The sequence below is a fragment of the Psittacula echo genome, assembly GCF_963264785.1.
Source record: "Psittacula echo genome assembly, chromosome: 2".
In the NCBI taxonomy this organism is placed as follows: Eukaryota; Metazoa; Chordata; class Aves; order Psittaciformes; family Psittacidae; genus Psittacula; species Psittacula echo.
In genome coordinates, this window is record NC_137737.1 from 114,899,034 (window position 1) to 114,918,505 (window position 19,472).

The window sequence follows — 19,472 nt, forward strand, 5'->3', positions numbered from 1 at the left end:
ACCAGATGACTTGAACAAGTTCTGAACTTATACACACTAATTGGGTTGGTTTGGGAAGTTTTGGTATGGCAAAATAAACAGCAAAAATACAGTTTTCTGCTGGAAGTCCATAATTTTTCACTCATCAAACACTTGACTAGCTTCACAGCCCAAGAAACTAAATCAGTATTTTGGGGAAAACAAGCAAACAAAAAAAGGCAACTCCCTTTCCCCCCCTAAAAAAAAAAACAAAAACAAAAACAAAAACAAATCACAAAATAAAAAAAACCCACAAAACCCAAACCAATGAACCAAGCAAGCAAACAAGCAAACAAACAAAACTAAACATATTCTACTAGTGTAGAAAGATAATTAAGATAATTCATTTGAGTGTTGTGACATCCTGTGTCAGGAATAACCACAATAAAGATTAACCTGCAAAGAAAGTAACAAATAGCATGCATTCAGGAAGAGAACAGTGGACTTTTATCTTTCAGACTTACAGCATATATTATACTGGAAAAAACATTTCCCTTTGCTTTAGAGAGATGTCAGATAATCTCCTGGGCAGCAGAGTCCAAACAAGAGAGAGTGGACCACGGAGAGTTTTGTGACTGACAAGAAACATGGAGGAACTTATAAGAAGACACAGCAGTAATGGTGAAATAAACTGTAGGCATCAAAGTATCAATGTACAGTTGATTCTGGTTTTTTAGATAGTAAATATTCCTAGAAAAAAATCTACCACATCACCAAGTTTTTCTTAAAGCTTTTGTCAGAATTCCAGTTGTTTCTTTAAACTTTTTTCAGGATATTTGGAAGGTTTTACTAACAGGGAAATAAAAAGGGATCATCAGCTCTTTGCCGAAGGCACTTCTGGGAGTTGTGAAACACAGCTTAAATTAATTCTTTGCTGGAAATGAAGGAAAAGCTGCATATATGCTCCATCCCTGGCAGTGTTCAAAGCCAGGTTGAATGGAGTCTTGGGTGACATGGTTTAGTGTGTGGTGTCCCTTATGATGGCAGGTGGGTTGGAACTAGATGATCTTAAGGTCTTTTGCAACCCTAACTATTATACGATTCTACTATTCTACATACATACTGCATATGAGAAGCTACATTTTTTAAATGGAATTTCTCCCAGTAGCTGAGCCAATAGACTGTAAGTTATACATTGGAGAACAAATAATTTCCTGACATGCCTAATATGAAAAATAAGCAGAATTAATGAAAAATGTTAACACTGGTTTCTATTCTGTCGTGGTTTAAGCCTAGCCAGTAACTCAGAACTACGCAGCCGCTCACTCACTTTGCCTCCTTCTTCCGCTCCCTGCTACCGGAGGGATGGAGAGAATTGAAAGAATGTAAGAACATTCCAGTAAGAGATAAGAACTGTCCGGTAACTAAGGTATAACACTAACCACTGCTGCTACCACCAATAATAATAATGATAAGGGAAATAACAAGGGGAGAGAATACAATTGCTCACTGCCCACTGACCAATACCCAGCCCTACCCTAGCAGTTATCTCATCGTTCTGGGTAACTCCCCCTGTTTATATACTAGGCATGACATGTTGTGGTATGGAATACCACTTTGGTTAGTTTGGGTCAGGTGTCCTGTCTCTGCTTCCTCCTGGCATCCCCTCCTCCCTGGCAGAGCATGAGACTGAGAAAAGTCCTTGATGAGAGTAAACATTACTAAGCAACAACTAAAACTATCAGTGTGTTCCCAGAGTAAAGTCGAAAACACAGCCCTGCACCAGCTACAAAGAAGGAGAAAAATACTGCTACAGCTAAACCCAGGACACATGCATTCTATATATGCGCATCCTAACTATATAGAAAATGGTTGAAAAGTTGGACGTAGTTCCTTTTTGTCCTTATTTGTAACAAAGGAACCTTTTTGCTTTTGGAAATTAATGACGAAATTTTCACTTCTAAAAACTGCTGCAGAATTTCAATTTAGGCAGAAAAATAATAATGTTGTTAGTCCTATAGCCTGTGTATGAAACCTCTGAAGTACAAAAGGAAGGTAAATTATTTGTCATGGATTGTACTTTCACATTTGATATCATATTGCTTTTTGGGAAAACTGCAGCTGGATGATGATGCTGAAAATATCCTAATATTAAATATCCTAATATAAATATCCTAAAATATCCTAAAATTGATACGAAACTTCTATGGAAAGAGCAGTGTAATTGGTTTAACGTGACGGTAGGTATAAGACAAGGTTGTCAAGTCCAGTGACCCTCTTTAACTGTTAGGAAGAGGAAATTTTAAGCACAGAAAGAAACTCAAGATAAGAATCATTATTCTATCATTATTAGATGGAAAGAAAACCATCATTTCTTGACATGTGATGTTGCCCTGAGTGGACATTGCATGGGAATTTCAGAAAAAGAACAGCAGAAACATAATAATCAAGTCTAAAAGTATGTGAAAGTACAAAAAAAATTAAAAAGTTGCAACTCAGTGCAAAGATGCAATGAAGTACGCTGAGCTCTTTGCACTCACTACTGAATGACACAATCAACAGGGATGCTAATCATTATGAGAGTTGCAGCTCTCAAGTGCTGCTCTTGGGAAGATCTGCAACATTTAGAGACAGGAATATACTACTACAACATCTCATGAAGAAGAAATGAAACCCTTTGTCTCTGACATGTTTCTACAGGTACAGGGAAGTGAACAAGTATGAGACCAAGCATCAAGCAGTTTTCTGCTATGGTGTATCATCTCTCTCAGACACAGTAAAATCAACACCATACTTCTATAGTTCAGCAGTCACTTAAAGCTGTTGTGGAATTGAGTGATGCCTGATACACAGGTACTAAAGAAACCACTGCATACGGTCAGTCAGCTAAACACCATCAACTATGTAAATTTAAATTTAAATTAGTAAATTAGTTAAATTTAAATTTGAAAAGAAATTTTGGCTAGACAGATAATGTATTCAGATTGATTTTGTCCATGTAGGAATACTATTTATGCTGTACTTATTTCTAGATACTCTTTGATTTGTAAAGTTTAACATTTCTGTCATTTGTTGATATAATTATTCTGAGTCTTTGGAGAATTAGTGAGCACTGATCAATAGTTTGGAGGTTAATCAGTAATTTACTTCTTGACTTCAGTTAAATTTAGTTCAATTAAACAGAATTTATGCTAATTTCTGTCCGGAATAATCAGTGGTTGTTAGCATATTATCATTCACTATCAGCAGGGTAAATCAGTTTCCCAAGAGACACCTCAGTAAAGCAGCTATAATGACATATCATGCCCCAATTAAATAGTCTTTATTATAATAACATATTTACATAGAACATTTCATGCTTATACAAATTAGAAACATGCACTATTTTTAAGACTAGACAGCATATAGCCAAGACATATATGAGTACACATTAGCTAAAAGATGGTAAAAGTGTATAAATTGAACTTAGAGCAAATTTCCATTGCTCCCATGAACAAAAAAGACTTGCATGTTCACCTTGAGGAAAAAAAAAAAGAGAAACTACCTTTTCTGAAGGGACTTATTTAAGTATTTAAAAATACGATTATTTGTTAAGTTTTTCACATACAATGTGTGTATCGTTTTCGCCTTATACCCGTATTCCTTTTGTCTGTTTAGGAGCTGGGGGGTAGACATAGATGTTAGGAACAAATCTGTGAGTGAAGAGTGATTTGTGCTATGCTTTTAACTAAATGGGGCAACAATTCCGTACATAGAATCACTGAATCATAGAATAGTTAGGGTTGGAAAGGACCTTAAGATCATCTAGTTCCACTCCTGCTGCCATGGGCAGGAACATCTCACACTAAACGATGTCACCCAAGGCCCTGTCCAGCCTGGCCTTGAACATCATCAGGGATGGAGCATTCACAGCTTCCCTGGGCAACCCATTCCAGCGCCTCACTAAGCTTACAGTAAAGAATTTCTTCCTGATATCCAAACTAAACTTCCCCTGTTTAAGTTTTAACACATTACCCCTTGTCTTATCACTACAGTCCCTGATGTTCAGGGTTCATAGTTCATCCCCAGCATCCCTAAAGCCCCCCTTCAGATACTGGAAGGCTGCTATGAGATCTCCACGCAGTCTGCTCTTCTCCAGGCTGAACAGCCCCAACTTTGTCAGCCTCTCTTCATACGGGAGGTGCTCCACTCCCCTGATCATCCTTGCTGCCCTCCTCTGGACTTGTTCCAACAGTTCCATGTCCTTCTTATGTTGAGGACACCAGAACTGCACACAATACTCCAAGTGAAGTTTCATGAGAGCAGAGTAGAGGGGCAGGATCACCTCCTTCGACCTGCTGATCACGCTCCTTTTGATGCAGGCCTATGTTGTCCCTAGTCTGTCTTTTATTCACTATGGGCCTATAGAATCCCTTCCTGTTATCCTTAACATCTCTAGCCAAGTTTAATTCTAACTGGGACTTAGCTTTCTTAACCTGGTCCCAAGCTTCCCAGACAACATCCCTGTATTCTTTCCAGGCCGCCTGTCCTTGCTTCCACCTTCTATAGGCCTCTTTTTTCCTTCAAATTTTCCTGAGCAGCTCCTTATCCATCCAAGGAGGTTTCCTGGCCCTCCTGCTGCACTTCCTCCTAGTTGGGATGCAACACTCCTGAGCTTGTAGTAGCTGATCCTTGAATATCAACCAACAGTCTTGGGCCCCCCTGCCCTCTAGGGCTATATCTCATAGAACCTTACTAAGCAGGTTCCTGAAGAGTCCAAGGTCTGCTCTCTTGAAGTCCAGGGCAGTGAGCTTGCTGCACACTCTTCTCACTGTCCTGAGGATCTCGAACTCGGCCATCTCATGATCACTGCATCCAAGGCTGCCCTGGAGTGTCACATTTCCAACGAGCTTTTCCCTGTTGGTGAGCACAAGGTCAAGCATGGCAGAACTCCTTGTCTTATTATTTCTTAATACCAAGATAGTAGTTATTCTTTAATTAAAAACAATGAAGAAAAAAACATGCAGAAGTGCAGCAAAAAATAATTATGTGTCCTGGGTTCAGCAGTGGCAGTCGGTTTTTTTTTTTCTCCTTCTTAGTAGCTGTTGCAGCACTGTGTTTTTGACTTTTGGCCTGGGAACAAAAAGAACTGATAACACTGATGTTTAGACTGACCAAGGACTTTGTGAGTCTCATGCTCTGCCAGGGAGGAGGAGGGGCCAGGAGGAAGCGGGGACAGGACACCTGACCCAGACTGGCCAAGGAGGTGTTCCATACCACAGCACGTCATGCCAGGGGATGTAACTGGGAGCTACCCGGAAGGGCACGTCCCCTTTTCGGTCGGGCTGTCTTTTCCGGCGGGCGGTATCGTATTCTCTTCCCTTGTTATTTCTCTTGTCATTGTTATTGTTGGTGGCGGCAGTGGTGATTTGTGTTATACCTTAGTTGCTGGACTGTCTTTATCTCAACCCGTGGGAGCTGCATTCTTTTGATTCTCCTCCCCGTCCCTCCAGAAGCAGAGGGAAGAAAGGTGGGGGGGGGGGGGGGCAGTAGACTGCGTGGTTCTGCTTTACAGCTTGGGCTTAAACCACGACAGTTCTATTTTGGCGCCCAACGTGGGGCTCGAAGGGTTGAGATAACGACAGATCTGACCGGAGTGTGTCTAATCGTATTTGTGATAAGCATTCAGTTTTTGGATTGATAGTCACTTGTCACAATGCTGATTTATTGGCTCTCAAAGTTGTTGTTTTTGATCTTACAGTCTCAATATGCCGTAGGTTACTTAGAGCCGGTATTTGCTGTGTTGGTGTTTTTCAAGTGTGGGGCTTGGGCTAAGGTTATTGTCTCATTGTATTTTATGGTAATGACTTGTAATACAACAGAAAAATTGATCATGAAACTGGTCTGGCTTATGTTCCCAGTGTGGTCACCACCTTTATACTTTGGGAGGTATATAATACAAATGCTTAGCAACTATACATCTTTTTTCTCCTTCCTGGGTGGTCAACCGATGAAGGAGACATTCTTTTACCCTCCCAGTGCCCCTTCCAGACCATTTACAGCATCGTTTGGGAGTTTTGAATTTTTTGAGTGGCCTTTTAATATTGTTGAGACCTGTTTGCTGATTGTGATGGGGGTCACCATGTTGGCACGCATACAGAGTGTGTTTTGTCCACAACCATTACGTCTGATCTCAAGAGTTAAGCAGAGTCGGGTTTGGGCCTTGTCTGGGGTTAGACGACAAAATAGGGGGACCGAGAGATTTTCCCCGAGGCTGGACAGCCATGAGTGGCAGGGTGTGTGGGATAGTATGGGCAAGTATCTAGGTCAGTGGGCCCCTCCAGTGTTTTGGAACTTCACCACCGAACAAGTGCAAAATCCAGAAGAATTAGTAAAACACTTAAATGAGGTGTGTTGTCATCCTGGTCATACCAGAGAGGGACAAATCATGTCAACGTGCTGGGGCTTGGCCTATGCTTACCGGGCCTTGTTCAACACTATCCAGCACCTTCAAAAGCAAAGAAATGTCCCTGGACATTTCATTGGAGTAGCGCAGCTACTCCAGCTCCGAGCACAGCAGCTACACCACCCCTAGCGACAAGTACAGCCACTACTCAAACTTCGACTGCAACAGACAGTGCAGCTACCCCAGCGACAAGTACAGCCACTACTCAAACTTCAACTGCAACAGACAGCGAAGCTACCCCAGCTCCAACCACAGCAGCTACACCACCCCCAGCAACAAGTACAGCCGCTACTCAAACTTCAACTGCAACAGATAGCGAAGCTACCCCAGCTCCAACCACAGCAGCTACACCACCCCCCGCGACAAGTACCGCTGCTACTCAAAGCACAGTGATAATGACTGCAGCTAAACCAGAGGACCAATTCGTACCAATATCGATTGCCCCCATATGCAAGAGAAAAAGCAAAAAAGAGGCAAGAAGGGTGAAGCAAGATGAAGAAACAATGTATTCACCACCCGGGCCACCATCTGATCAGGAGCCATCATCCCATGACGAAGAAGAAGAAGAAGAGGTGACTTCTCGACCTCAGACCTCAACCGAGCTACGGAATATGCGAAAAGATTTCACCCGTCAACCAGGGGAGCACATCATCACCTGGTTGCTACGATGCTGGGACAATGGGGCCGATGGTCACGAAGTAGGAGGTATGGAAGCCAAGCAGCTGGGATCACTTGCTAGAGAAGGGGGAATTGACAAAGCAATTGCAAGAGAGAAAAAGTCCCTCAGTCTTTGGAGGCGGCTCTTGGCAGCTGTGAAAGAAAGGTTTCCATACAAGGAGGATGTTACGAGTCGTTCGGCCAAGTGGACTACTTTAGACAAAGGCATCCAGTCTCTGAGGGAATCAGCCATCGTAGAGATGATCTATCACACCAAACCGAATAACGGAGATATACCCATAGACCCAGATGAAGTCGAATGTACACGACCCATGTGGCGAAAACTTACACGGAATGCACCGTCATCATATGCCCATTCATTGGCAACGGTAACCTGGGGTGACATAGTAACACCAACAGTGGATGAAATGATTCACAAACTCCGAGAGTTCGAAGACAATCTCACCCCTTCCATCATCTCAGCTGTGGAAAAACTGTCCCAGGATGTCAAACAATTGAGGGACGATCTATCTGATTTATCCAGCTCCTCACGTGTACCAACATACGTCTCAGCTGTTAATAAAAGACGTCCTATTGTTCCAGACAGAAGATATAGAAGGCAAACACCACGGGCCACCCTATGGTTTTACCTGCGGGATCATGGAGAAGACATGACGAAGTGGGATGGAAAACCTACTTCAGCTTTGGAGGAACGGGTGCATGAATTGAAAATAGGAACAAGGGTCAAGACTAATCATCCCATGAGAGCTGCGGCTTCAGTCTCTGGTGAGCAGGTTCCCAGATGGAGCGGAAGAGCTGATTTTACTCCAGCTCCTGTGATAACGAAGAATAATCCCTTTCAACATGACTTAGGTGTCCAACATTGTGATGACTGTTAGAGGGACCCTGCCTCCAGCCAGGTGGAGGTAGGGGACAATCGGATTTACTGGACTGTGTGGGTCAGATGGCCTGGCACATCAGTCCCGCAGAAGTATAAGGCTCTAGTAGATACCGGTGCACAGTGTACCCTGATGCCATCAAGCTGTCAAGGGGTGGAACCCATCTATATCTCTGGAGTGACAGGAGGATCCCAAGAGTTGACTGTACTGGAGGCTGAGATCAGCCTGACTGGAAGGAAATGGCAAAAGCACCCCATTGTGACTGGTCCAGAGGCTCCATGCATCCTCGGCATAGATTACCTCAGGAGAGGGTACTTCAAAGACCCAAAAGGGTACCGATGGGCTTTTGGTATTGCTGCTTTGGAGACTGAGGAAAATGAACAGCTGTCCACCTTGCCTGGTCTCTCAGAGGATCCCTTGTTGTGGGGTTGCTGAAGGTCGAAGAACAACAAGTGCCAATCGCAACCACAACAGTGCACCGGCGGCAGTATCGCACCAACCGAGACTCCCTGATTCCCATCCATAAACTGATCCGTAGTCTGGAGAGTCAGGGAGTGATCAGCAGGACCCGCTCACCCTTTAATAGCCCCATATGGCCAGTGCGAAAGTCTAACGGAGAGTGGAGACTAACAGTAGACTATCGTGGCCTGAATGAAGTCACACCACCATTGAGTGCTGCCGTACCGGACATGCTAGACCTTCAGTATGAACTGGAGTCAAAGGCAGCCAAGTGGTATGCCACGATTGATATTGCCAATGCATTCTTCTCAATTCCTTTGGCAGCAGAGTGCAGGCCACAGTTTGCTTTTACTTGGAGGGGCGTCCAGTACACTTGGAACCGACTGCCCCAGGGGTGGAAACACAGCCCTACCATCTGCCATGGACTGATCCAGAATGCACTGGAACAGAGGCAAGCTCCAGAACACCTGCAGTACATTGATGACATTATTGTGTGGGGTGATACAGCGGAAGAAGTCTTTGAGAAAGGGAGGAAAATAATCCAAATCCTGCTGAAAGCTGGTTTTGCCATAAAACGGAGTAAGGTCAAGGGACCTGCACAGGAGATTCAATTTTTGGGAATAAAATGGCAAGATGGACGTCGCCAGATCCCTACAGATGTGATCAACAAGATAACAGCAATGTCTCCACCAACTAATAAGAAAGAAACACAAGCTTTCTTGGGTGCTGTGGGGTTCTGGAGAATGCACATACCAAATTACAGTTCGATTGTAAGCCCTCTCTATCATGTAACCCAGAAGAAGAATGATTTTAAATGGGGCCCTGAGCAACAACAAGCCTTTGAGCAAATTAAACGTGAGATAGTTCATGCAGTAGCCCTTGGACCAGTCCGGACTGGGCCAGATGTAAAAAATGTACTGTACACCGCAGCCGGGGAGAATGGTCCTACCTGGAGCCTCTGGCAGAAAGCTCCAGGGGAGACTCGAGGTCGACCCCTCGGCTTTTGGAGTCGGGGATACAAAGGATCTGAGGCCAGCTATACCCCAACTGAGAAAGAGATACTGGCAGCCTATGAAGGGGTTCGAGCTGCTTCGGAGGTGATTGGCACTGAAGCACAGCTCCTCCTGGCACCCAGGTTGCCCGTTCTGGGCTGGATGTTCAAAGGCAGGGTCTCCTCTACACATCATGCAACTGATGCGACATGGAGTAAATGGGCTGCACTAATTACACAACGAGCTCGAATAGGAAATCCCAGTCGTCCAGGCATTCTAGAAGTCATCATGGACTGGCCAGAGGGCAAAGATTTTGGAATGTCACCAGAGGAGGAGGTGATGCATGCTGAAGAGGCCCCACCATATAATAAACTATCAGAAAGTGAAAAGCAGTATGCCTTGTTTACTGATGGGTCCTGCCGTATTGTGGGAAAACATCGGAGATGGAAGGCAGCCGTATGGAGTCCTCAATGACAAGTTGCAGAAACTGCTGAAGGAGAGGGTGAATCGAGTCAGTTTGCCGAGGTGAAAGCCATCCAGCTGGCCCTGGACATTGCTGAACGAGAAAAGTGGCCAGTACTTTATCTCTATACTGACTCATGGATGGTGGCAAATGCCCTGTGGGGGTGGTTGCAGCAATGGAAGCAGAGCAACTGGCAACGCAGAGGTAAACCCATCTGGGCTGCTGCACTGTGGCAAGATATCGCTGCCCGGGTGCAGAACCTGGTGGTGAAGGTACGCCATGTAGACGCCCATGTACCCAAGAGTCGGGCCACTGAGGAACACCAGAACAACCAACAAGTGGACAAAGCTGCGAAGATTGAAGTGGCTCAGATGGACTTAGATTGGCAACATAAAGGTGAATTATTTTTGGCCCAGTGGGCCCATGACACTTCAGGTCATCAGGGCAGAGATGCAACGTACAGATGGGCCCGTGATCGAGGGGTGGACTTAACAATGGACACTATTGCCCGGGTTATTCATGAGTGTGAAACGTGCTGCAATTAAACAAGCCAAACAGTTAAAGCCTCTTTGGTATGGAGGACAATGGCTGAAGTATAAATATGGGGAGGCCTGGCAAATTGACTATATCACACTCCCACCAACCCGCCACGGCAAGCGCCATGTGCTTACCATGGTGGAAGCAACCACCGGATGGCTGGAAACATACGCTGTGCCCCATGCCACTGCCCGGAACACTATCCTGGGCCTTGAGAACCAGATTTTGTGGCGACATGGCACCCCAGAAAGAATTGAATCAGACAATGGGACTCATTTCCGGAATAACCTTATAGACACTTGGGCCAAAGAGCATGGCATTGAGTGGGTATATCACATCCCCTACCATGCACCAGCCTCTGGGAAAATCGAACGGTATAATGGGCTGTTAAAAATGACACTGAGAGCAATGGGTGGGGGTACTTTCAAGCATTGGGATACACACTTACCAAAGGCCACCTGGTTGGTCAACACCAGAGGATCTGCCAACAGGGCTGGCCCAGCCCATTCAGAACTTTTACATATTGTAGAGGGGGACAAAGTTCCTGTGGTGCACATGAAGAATTTGCTGGGGAAGACAGTCTGGGTTATTCGTGCTTCAGGTAAAGGCAAACCCACTCGTGGGATTGCTTTTGCTCAGGGACCTGGATATACTTGGTGGGTAATGCGGGAAGATGGGGAAGTCCGATGCGTCCCTCAAGGGGATTTGATTTTAGGGGAAAACAGACAATGAACTCAATTGTACGCTGTTGCCTGCTATAGCCCATCAACTAGAAGTCTTCAGGGCACCAGCGATTGGCTCTGACTTCCCTCCGACCATCATCCCAACAGAGAATGAACTTTGATAGAACCGGATGAGTTCTACAGTAAAGGAATGATCAGCATCAGCAGACAACGATCCAACACTGCACACAGCTTCTTCTACCCTGAAAGACTGTTCCAAGAGATGGAGCCCAACATCATGAACCGAATGGACTCAGTAGCTTTATAGGAATTAGTCCGTGCACTAAGCTAACAGTGCACCGAGATGAGAGTGAGGGTATATGGAAAATGTGAGATCTGAGCATGACGTGAATGGTATGGAACAAGGGGTGGATACTGTCCTGGGTTCAGCAGGGGTAGTCAGTTTTTTTTTTTTCTCCTTCTTAGTAGCTGTTGCAGCACTGTGTTTTTGACTTTTGGCCTGGGAACAAAAAGAACTGATAACACTGATGTTTAGACTGACCAAGGACTCTGTGAGTCTCATGCTCTGCCAGGGAGGAGGAGGGGCCGGGAGGAAGCGGGGACAGGACACCTGACCCAGACTGGCCAAGGAGGTATTCCATACCACAGCACGTCATGCCAGGGGATGTAACTGGGAGCTACCCGGAAGGGCACGTCCCCTTTTCGGTCGGGCTGTCTTTTCCGGCGGGCGGTATCGTATTCTCTTCCCTTGTTATTTCTCTTGTCGTTGTTATTGTTGGTGGCGGCAGTGGTGATTTGTGTTATACCTTAGTTGCTGGACTGTCTTTATCTCAACCCGTGGGAGCTGCATTCTTTTGATTCTCCTCCCCGTCCCTCCAGAAGCGGAGGGAAGAAAGGTGGGGGGGGGGGGGGGGCAGTAGACTGCGTGGTTCTGATTTACAGCTTGGGCTTAAACCACGACATTATGTCACAATCATATTTGCTGAATTATTTATTTCACTTCTTTGCTTTACTCCCTACATCCACCTTTGCTGAAGGAAATCTTCCAGACATCTGAGGTAGCTAACAGTGATAAAGAAGCAGCACTTTAGATTTTCAAACTGGATGTAAACATTAAATAATTAATCCTCATATGACCCTCTTTTCTCTCTTAAGTTAGAAAAGTACTATTATCCAATGTGTTTGTATTTGTCAGATCATCTGGTAAAAATAGCTCTGCTTATCCACATGTAGATAAAGTAAGATTCAGTTTGCAGTTCAGCACAAAACCTATACATAAGAAGATAAAAATATTATTATTCCTCCTATGATATCTCTTTGAGATCTCAGAAAGTTATTCTGTTCTAAGAGACTGTTCTCCCTTGGATCAAAACATTTTATCTTTTAATATTTATGAAATGTGTGTTGCATAAGGATACTGTACTGATAGGGGGTAAGAAGACTTATTTTACATTTTTCACACATAATCATATTTTGCAATGACCATTATTCAAGGTTCAGGTTTGATGTAACCTGCCAGGTACTAAATTTCAACAGAAGTTATTTCAGTTTACTAGTTATGAAAAAGAAAGGCAAAGTAAAGGCCTTTGTCACCCTTCTTCCTCATATTTCTACTTCAGAGTTAAATCAATGATGCAAACAAAGCTATTGGTTTCGATCTGCCCGGGTGTTGTATGTAAACTCTTTATCTTTCAGGCTTTGCAATCACAAAGACGAGCCAAAGAGAAGATCAGTTAATACTTTGTTACAATTTCACTAAGAATGCAAATGTATTTTTTGAACTCTCTAAATGCTTAAATCACACCAAAATTCATTTTGCACAAATCTTTTGCAGTGGGACAGAATATGAAATACAAGATATATTTCCAAGAAAAATCAATGGTTGGATTTAACTAGAATTAATTTTAATTTTCTTCTTCATTTTCATTTTTCCCCATAATGTTTCATAGACATTTTTTGTATATTTTTTAAGGTTCATTCAGTACTTTGCTTTTGATTTTCAGTATATTTTAATCTCAGATTATGTAAGCTATCCTGCTGACTTAACCACAGTAAAGAGACAGACACATTACAAATTCCTCTAAATGCAGAGAGATTCCCTGCCAAGAGTCACCCCTGCTCTTTTCAGAAATATAAAGGTAGCTTGAGAATCAACACAGATACCTGTTTAGGACTTCATTTCTTCAGTCTCTCTGTTAAAAATATGCAAAAACACTTGAAACCCAGCTAATGAAGGAGATGAGAGTCTATTGTCCTTCAAATTTCATCTCTTCCATCACAAATAATTCCATCAGAAAGATGACAAAGAAGACAAAAACACACCTGTCTCTCCCTTTCTCATTGTGAAATTCTACTGTAAATTAGATTTGCAATGAAACGTTCATTCCTCCCCCAACGTCATCTTGCACAAGCATACTATACAGAAGCATAACTATATGATGAGAAATATACTGGGCTCAGTACAACAGGCTGTCTTTTTGAGACAAGAAGAGGTGATGATTGCTCTTGGTTTGATAGTCATCACTTTTAAAGAACAGCAATGACAAAATGCAGACCTAAAGCTACTCTATCATACTTGGTTCAGATAAACTGACTGGGTTTAGTGTTGCCATGGATCCCTATAGTTTTTTCTAGACTTTGCCTTGGATATGACTAAAACCAGCATGCTGCTGGTGTGGCTTCACTAGATTTAGTGATAGGAAAAAAAAAAGGTATAGGAAGAGCTCCAGTTATATATACATAGAGAGAGATATCGAGTGTTTAATTTAGGGAATGAATTCACACTGAGAAATGAGCAATACAGGCTTGTTGGAAAGGAGGAATAAATGCAGTCACTCTCAAAAGATTTTTATAATTCACATAAACTTATAAGCATTAGAACTTTTAGATACTTAACTGAACCAGAAGCAACCTCTGCACCTTTGCAGGTGACAAAGCACAAACTGCAGTCAGGCTTCTTCTCTGTTGTTTGTCATTTAATTAATTATTATGAACCTACTGGAGCTTGATAGATTTATAAGAAAAATATGTGCTTTTCATGTAATACATACCCCCCTGTGGGATTTTTCTAGTGAATAAGTTTTTTCTTGGCAAGATTTAATTTCCTGAGCAACTGGAATGGTTTCCTGGCTTCTGAAATTCTTTTCATTCCTACTGTAAAATTGCCTGTTTAGAGATAGGCTGAACTTTTATAAAAATTGGAAATACTTGTGGCTGATGCAAGCATGTCAAGATAGAATTTTATAAAGAATAGACTCAAAAAACCAGATATGAACTGGTTAGTATAAAGTTGTGTAGTTATAAGTTACATTGTATACTTCTGCTTTTGATGTACCATGTTATTGTATTAGAATCACTATAAATATGTTATTATAGTTCACCATGAGAAAAAATTAGATATTAGGGAGTATACATATTTGTGTGTGTATGTGTCCAAACACTTGGCAGTTTATATAGAGGATGTAAATGCACATAATCAGCAAATGCACTGCTTTTGATTATGATGGTTCAACTACATAATTCTTTATTCTAATCTAATGTAGTAATTCATTTATTTATAGAACAAAGGTGAGAAAAATTCTGATGATGCTGAGCAAGCAGATATGACAGTCTTGTTCTGTCTTCTTTGATGGCATCTTTTCTTCCTTTTTTATCCTATAGGGGTATTAAAATTGCTCAAGGGCTCCTCAGGATTATTCCTATATAGAGAAGAAATCCATATTAGCAGGAGACTGATTAAGGCATTCTGCAGTCTAAGTTATGAATAGGAAGAACTGCTGAGACAAATTCGAAGAGCTGATGGTGATGTTCTGATTTATGCGGGGCCTGCAGCAGGCTTTTAGGTCTCTAGTATCACAGAGTACAAGAATAAGACTCTTCAGAATCTATTCTTATGTTTCTATATTAGTATCTTTTTCTTCTTTTTTGCATTTTTTTTCCCCCAGGGCATTATAAATCTTGTGGGTATAAATAACCAAAATATCATTGAACAAATTCATAGGTAATTTTGTTTTCCAGAATATATATTTTCATCTTCAAGGCCATGGTTAGCTCCAGAAGTAAGTAATTATGGGCCTGCTCATATGTATCAGGTGCATGAATATTTTGCACAGCAGAGGTCTAAATTTCTGGATAAAGTGAGTCAACTCTTTTCTCAGCTAACAAACTGGATTATATTGTGACTTTAAATGCATATTTAATTTGAAGAACTTCTTAAATCTATTAAGCATGTGCTTATCTTTTAGTTACTTTAAGTAAAATTCTGTGTGTTTATAACTATAATTTATTGCAATATTTACAATACTTCAGCAAAATCCCATTGGATTAAGCGAGCACCTCCAAGAAATAAGCCTCCAAATACAAATTTCCAATTAAAAAAAAATAATAAAAAAATAGATGATTCAATCTATTGCTCCTTAGTTTATGCAGGCACATAGTTCACTTGTGAACCACAGCACCAGGAGCCTTCACACTGCTCAAAAAGTGGTAAGATTTACCATTTTGAGTTATGTGCATTTTGGCAAGTCAGTGTACTTACTCTGTGGTTTTAGATCTTTTGCAATAACAGATGGAGACAGCAATTTCTGAGCTTTTATCATTTCAGCTAACATTGCCTGACATAATTTTTTAAACATGAAGACGATTTGGAAGTACAGCTACACAAGTGCCAGATTTGGGGAACAATAAAAAAGCCATCCGCCTTCAGTAATTTTGTGTTGTAGCAACACAAGCCTTCTGCTCTCTAACAGCAGTGAAATGAAGAAGTCTTCTGCTCACATTTCTCCATCCTTTTGAGAAATCTGGGACAATTTCCGAAATCACTGTAGTGTGCAATGAGAACATCTGTCAGCTGAAGCATCAGCATGTCAGTTTAACTACCTGCATTGATATTAAAGGGCCAGCAAAATAACATCCCTGCTTGAAAGTATTAAAGATATGTTAACAATGTTCCCAGGCTACGGTATTTCAAGTTATAAAGACTAATCCTCCAAAATACTGTGGAAAGTAATCAGGAAAAAAAAAATCAAAAAATCCCAAACACTAACAAAAAGCACTTGTAAAGCATGCTTTTTCTCATTTCTTATTCTTTCTATATTTTGTATTTATTTTCATACACATAAAATAGAAGTTAGGGCCAAGAAATAATTTTTTTTTTTTTTCCAAATATAATTTCCACTCCACAGACAGAGTAGCAGGGGCCAGGGGTTTCCTGAGGGCTGGGAGCGACAAGGGGACATCCCAGGTCTTCCTGCTCTCTCAGACATGGCACAGAGTGGCTGAGAAGCTCCAGGAGCAGTCCGTGCCCTGAGGATTAGGCAGCTCCTTGGGGATGGGGATGCACCTCTTGTAAAAAGAAACAGGAGTTCTATTTTCTAGATGGCAGACAGAAAGATTCAATCAAATTTAATGTCACAGACCACACAAATGGGTGGAATGGATCTGTTGTGGTTTAAGCCAGTCAGCAAGTCAGCCACGCAGTTTCTACTCCACCCCACCCCCCCCCCACCCAAGGGATGGGGAGGAGAATCGAAAGAATGTAACTCCCTCGGGTTGAGATAAAAACAGTCCAGTAACTAAGGTATAACACAAATCACTACTGCTGCCACCAATAATAATAATGATAAGAGAAATAACAAGGGAAGAGAATAGGATATCACCCGCCAAAAATGAGCCCGACAGAGAGAGAACGTGCCCTTCAGGGAAACTCCCAGTTACATCCCCGGGCATGACATGCTGTGGTATGGAATACCTCTTTGGCTAGTTTGGGTCAGGTGTCCTGTCTCTGCTTCCTCCTGGCTTCTCCTCCTCCCTGGCACAGCATGAGGCTCACAAAGTCCTTGGTCAGGGTAAACATTCTGATCAGCAACAGAAAACATCGGCTTTATCAGTATTATTCCCAGGCCGAAAGCCAAAACCACAGCACTGCACCAGCTACTAAGAAGGAGAAAAACTGACTGCTGCTGCTGAACCCAGGACAAGATCCTTGAGCTGAATGCAGGTAACCTAGGGACCCAAACCATAATCAAAGTATAACTCTCACAAGACAGCTTCTGACTAGTACATATCCACAAGATACCGTAGGTCAGGAACTTGGTAACCATTCTGTGAAGGAAAGCTTGCCATCTACAAATAGTTCTCTTACACCATATTTTTTTAAAGATAAAGTGCATTCAAGTCCATAGAGATTACTATCCTATTAGAAAAAAGTAACTTTGTAAAAGTACAAAGCCAGTCCAGTGTCTATGCATTTAGACAGCTTAAGCTTTGTCAGTTCAATGTAAGTTGCATTTGTTATAAAAATATATGCTAGCTGACAATTTGAGATGGGAATTCAGTGATACTCCAGCAATCTTTGAGACTACTGTGATCTTAATACACTGACATGTTAAAAGACTTCTTTAGACTCAGGGGAAATAAATTAACTAATAGGTTAAGAAAGTCTTAAAAAAAGGAGGGTGTCAGAGAACCATAAATTTTTATCCAGATACATTAAAAGAGCTTTGAAAATTTAAATTTAGAAAGTTTAATCTCAAAAACTTTAAAGTTTAAAAATCCCCTGTCCACTGAGAATAGTAGAAGGAAGTTATGGGATTGATAATATTCAATATGCTCAATATATCCCAAATATATGAATTCCATGTACCTGGCAAGTGATAGTTTCATTAAAATTGTTGTATTGGAAAAATATCTCCATTGATTCAACCATTCATGAAACCAATTAATGACAGCCAGAAACTAAACTGGTGCAATTGCAATTGTGACTGAGCTGTGTATACATGAATATTGGAAATAAGGGCTGAAATGTTTCTCTGTCAGACACCAAAATGTATAAATGCAACATTACAGTGCTGTAAAAGATGTACTGATTCTGGATACTATTTGATGGATTCTTATTTGTTCTTTTATTATTCTGAAAGCAAAGCGAACTAAACCAGAGTGCAGATTAGGTTAGTTGAAGTCAGAAGGGTGTGTACTCAGAAAGTCTTTCTGAATGTGAGATGGCTGCTGCCTAGAAGTCAAAACAGTTCTGACAATTATAAGAAGTGACTGGATTTTGGATGTTTTAGTTATATTTTTATATTATATGTTGTGTAAGAGAGCCTCCCCTTTTGTTCCCATGCTCCTCATTCCTCTTTGCTCTTTGTCCTCTCCTATTTGCAAACCTCCTGGATGTGTTTCAAGATATAAGCTCTGTCTCTTATCTACCTAAAATCTCAAAGCATGTCAGTTTGGGATTGGATAGTATTATTGGCTGGTGAAGTATGTTGCCCCAGTGGAATGGAACAGAATTTCCAACAAGTGATTATTAAGCATCTCTGTTTTTTCCCTCTGGCTCCCACACAGCAGTGCCAGGGAATAGAAACTGCTTCTCTTAAGGTACCTCAGGCAGTCTATGGCCATCTCTGTTCTGTGGAGACTGTCTCAACTAGAGTCACTTCTGCCTATTAAAATTCTAATTAGGAATAATTAATCCTAGTCTAGATGTAGCTACATACAGGAAAAACACCAGAAAAAGTGACATTTTCAGCCTAGGAGTTGAAGGCAAAACAGGACCCAAGAAATGGAAGGCAAAGCTGAATAATATATTCAAATGTGACTTAGTTTAACATTTTTAAAAGAAAGCAATTTGCTAATAATTATGGAAGGGCTTTTTCTCTGACAGTTTTTAAATGGCGAGTTAATACTTTGTCTATGCTGTCTAGTTTAAACAAGAATTATTTAAGTAGTTCGTGTGACTTGTATTGACAGGCAAACAGACAGACCAAGTGGATCCTCTCCAGTATATCATTCGTTATCCTATTTTCCTTCCTGAAAGGAGGTGTGACTTTAAATAGGCAAGAGCTTATAGTGGAGAAAATGCTGTAGAGGGAAAAAAACATTTGAGACAATTTACTCCATCAGTCACAGGCTAATGGAAAAGATTCCTGCTTGTTGCTATAGCCAAGATGGAGTATGTGCTTGTCTTTAGGCATGAGTACAGACAGACAAGAGCCTAATCCTCTTGCAGGAAAGTTGACCAAATTTGAGATTTTCTTTAAAATTGTGCTTTACTATAGGCAGGATGTGCTGTCTACAGGCAGGATAAATAAGTTGTACATCTGGCACTGTTATGTGGCTTCCAGGCAAAATTTGGTTTTTATCTGTATCCTTAAAAGCTACATTATACATGTCTGAGATTTATATCCCAAATTATGAGTAAAATTAAGAGGAAAAAAGAGTGGTTTCTCATTGGTTGTGTTTCTAGACTATCCTTGCCCCTGACAGGATTCACAAGTTTAAATTAGTTCTATGAACTAGTTAGCACTTCAGAAATAATCTATGATACTAAAAAAAAAACCAAAACCAACCCAGTCACCATAGTTTATATCTGACATAAAA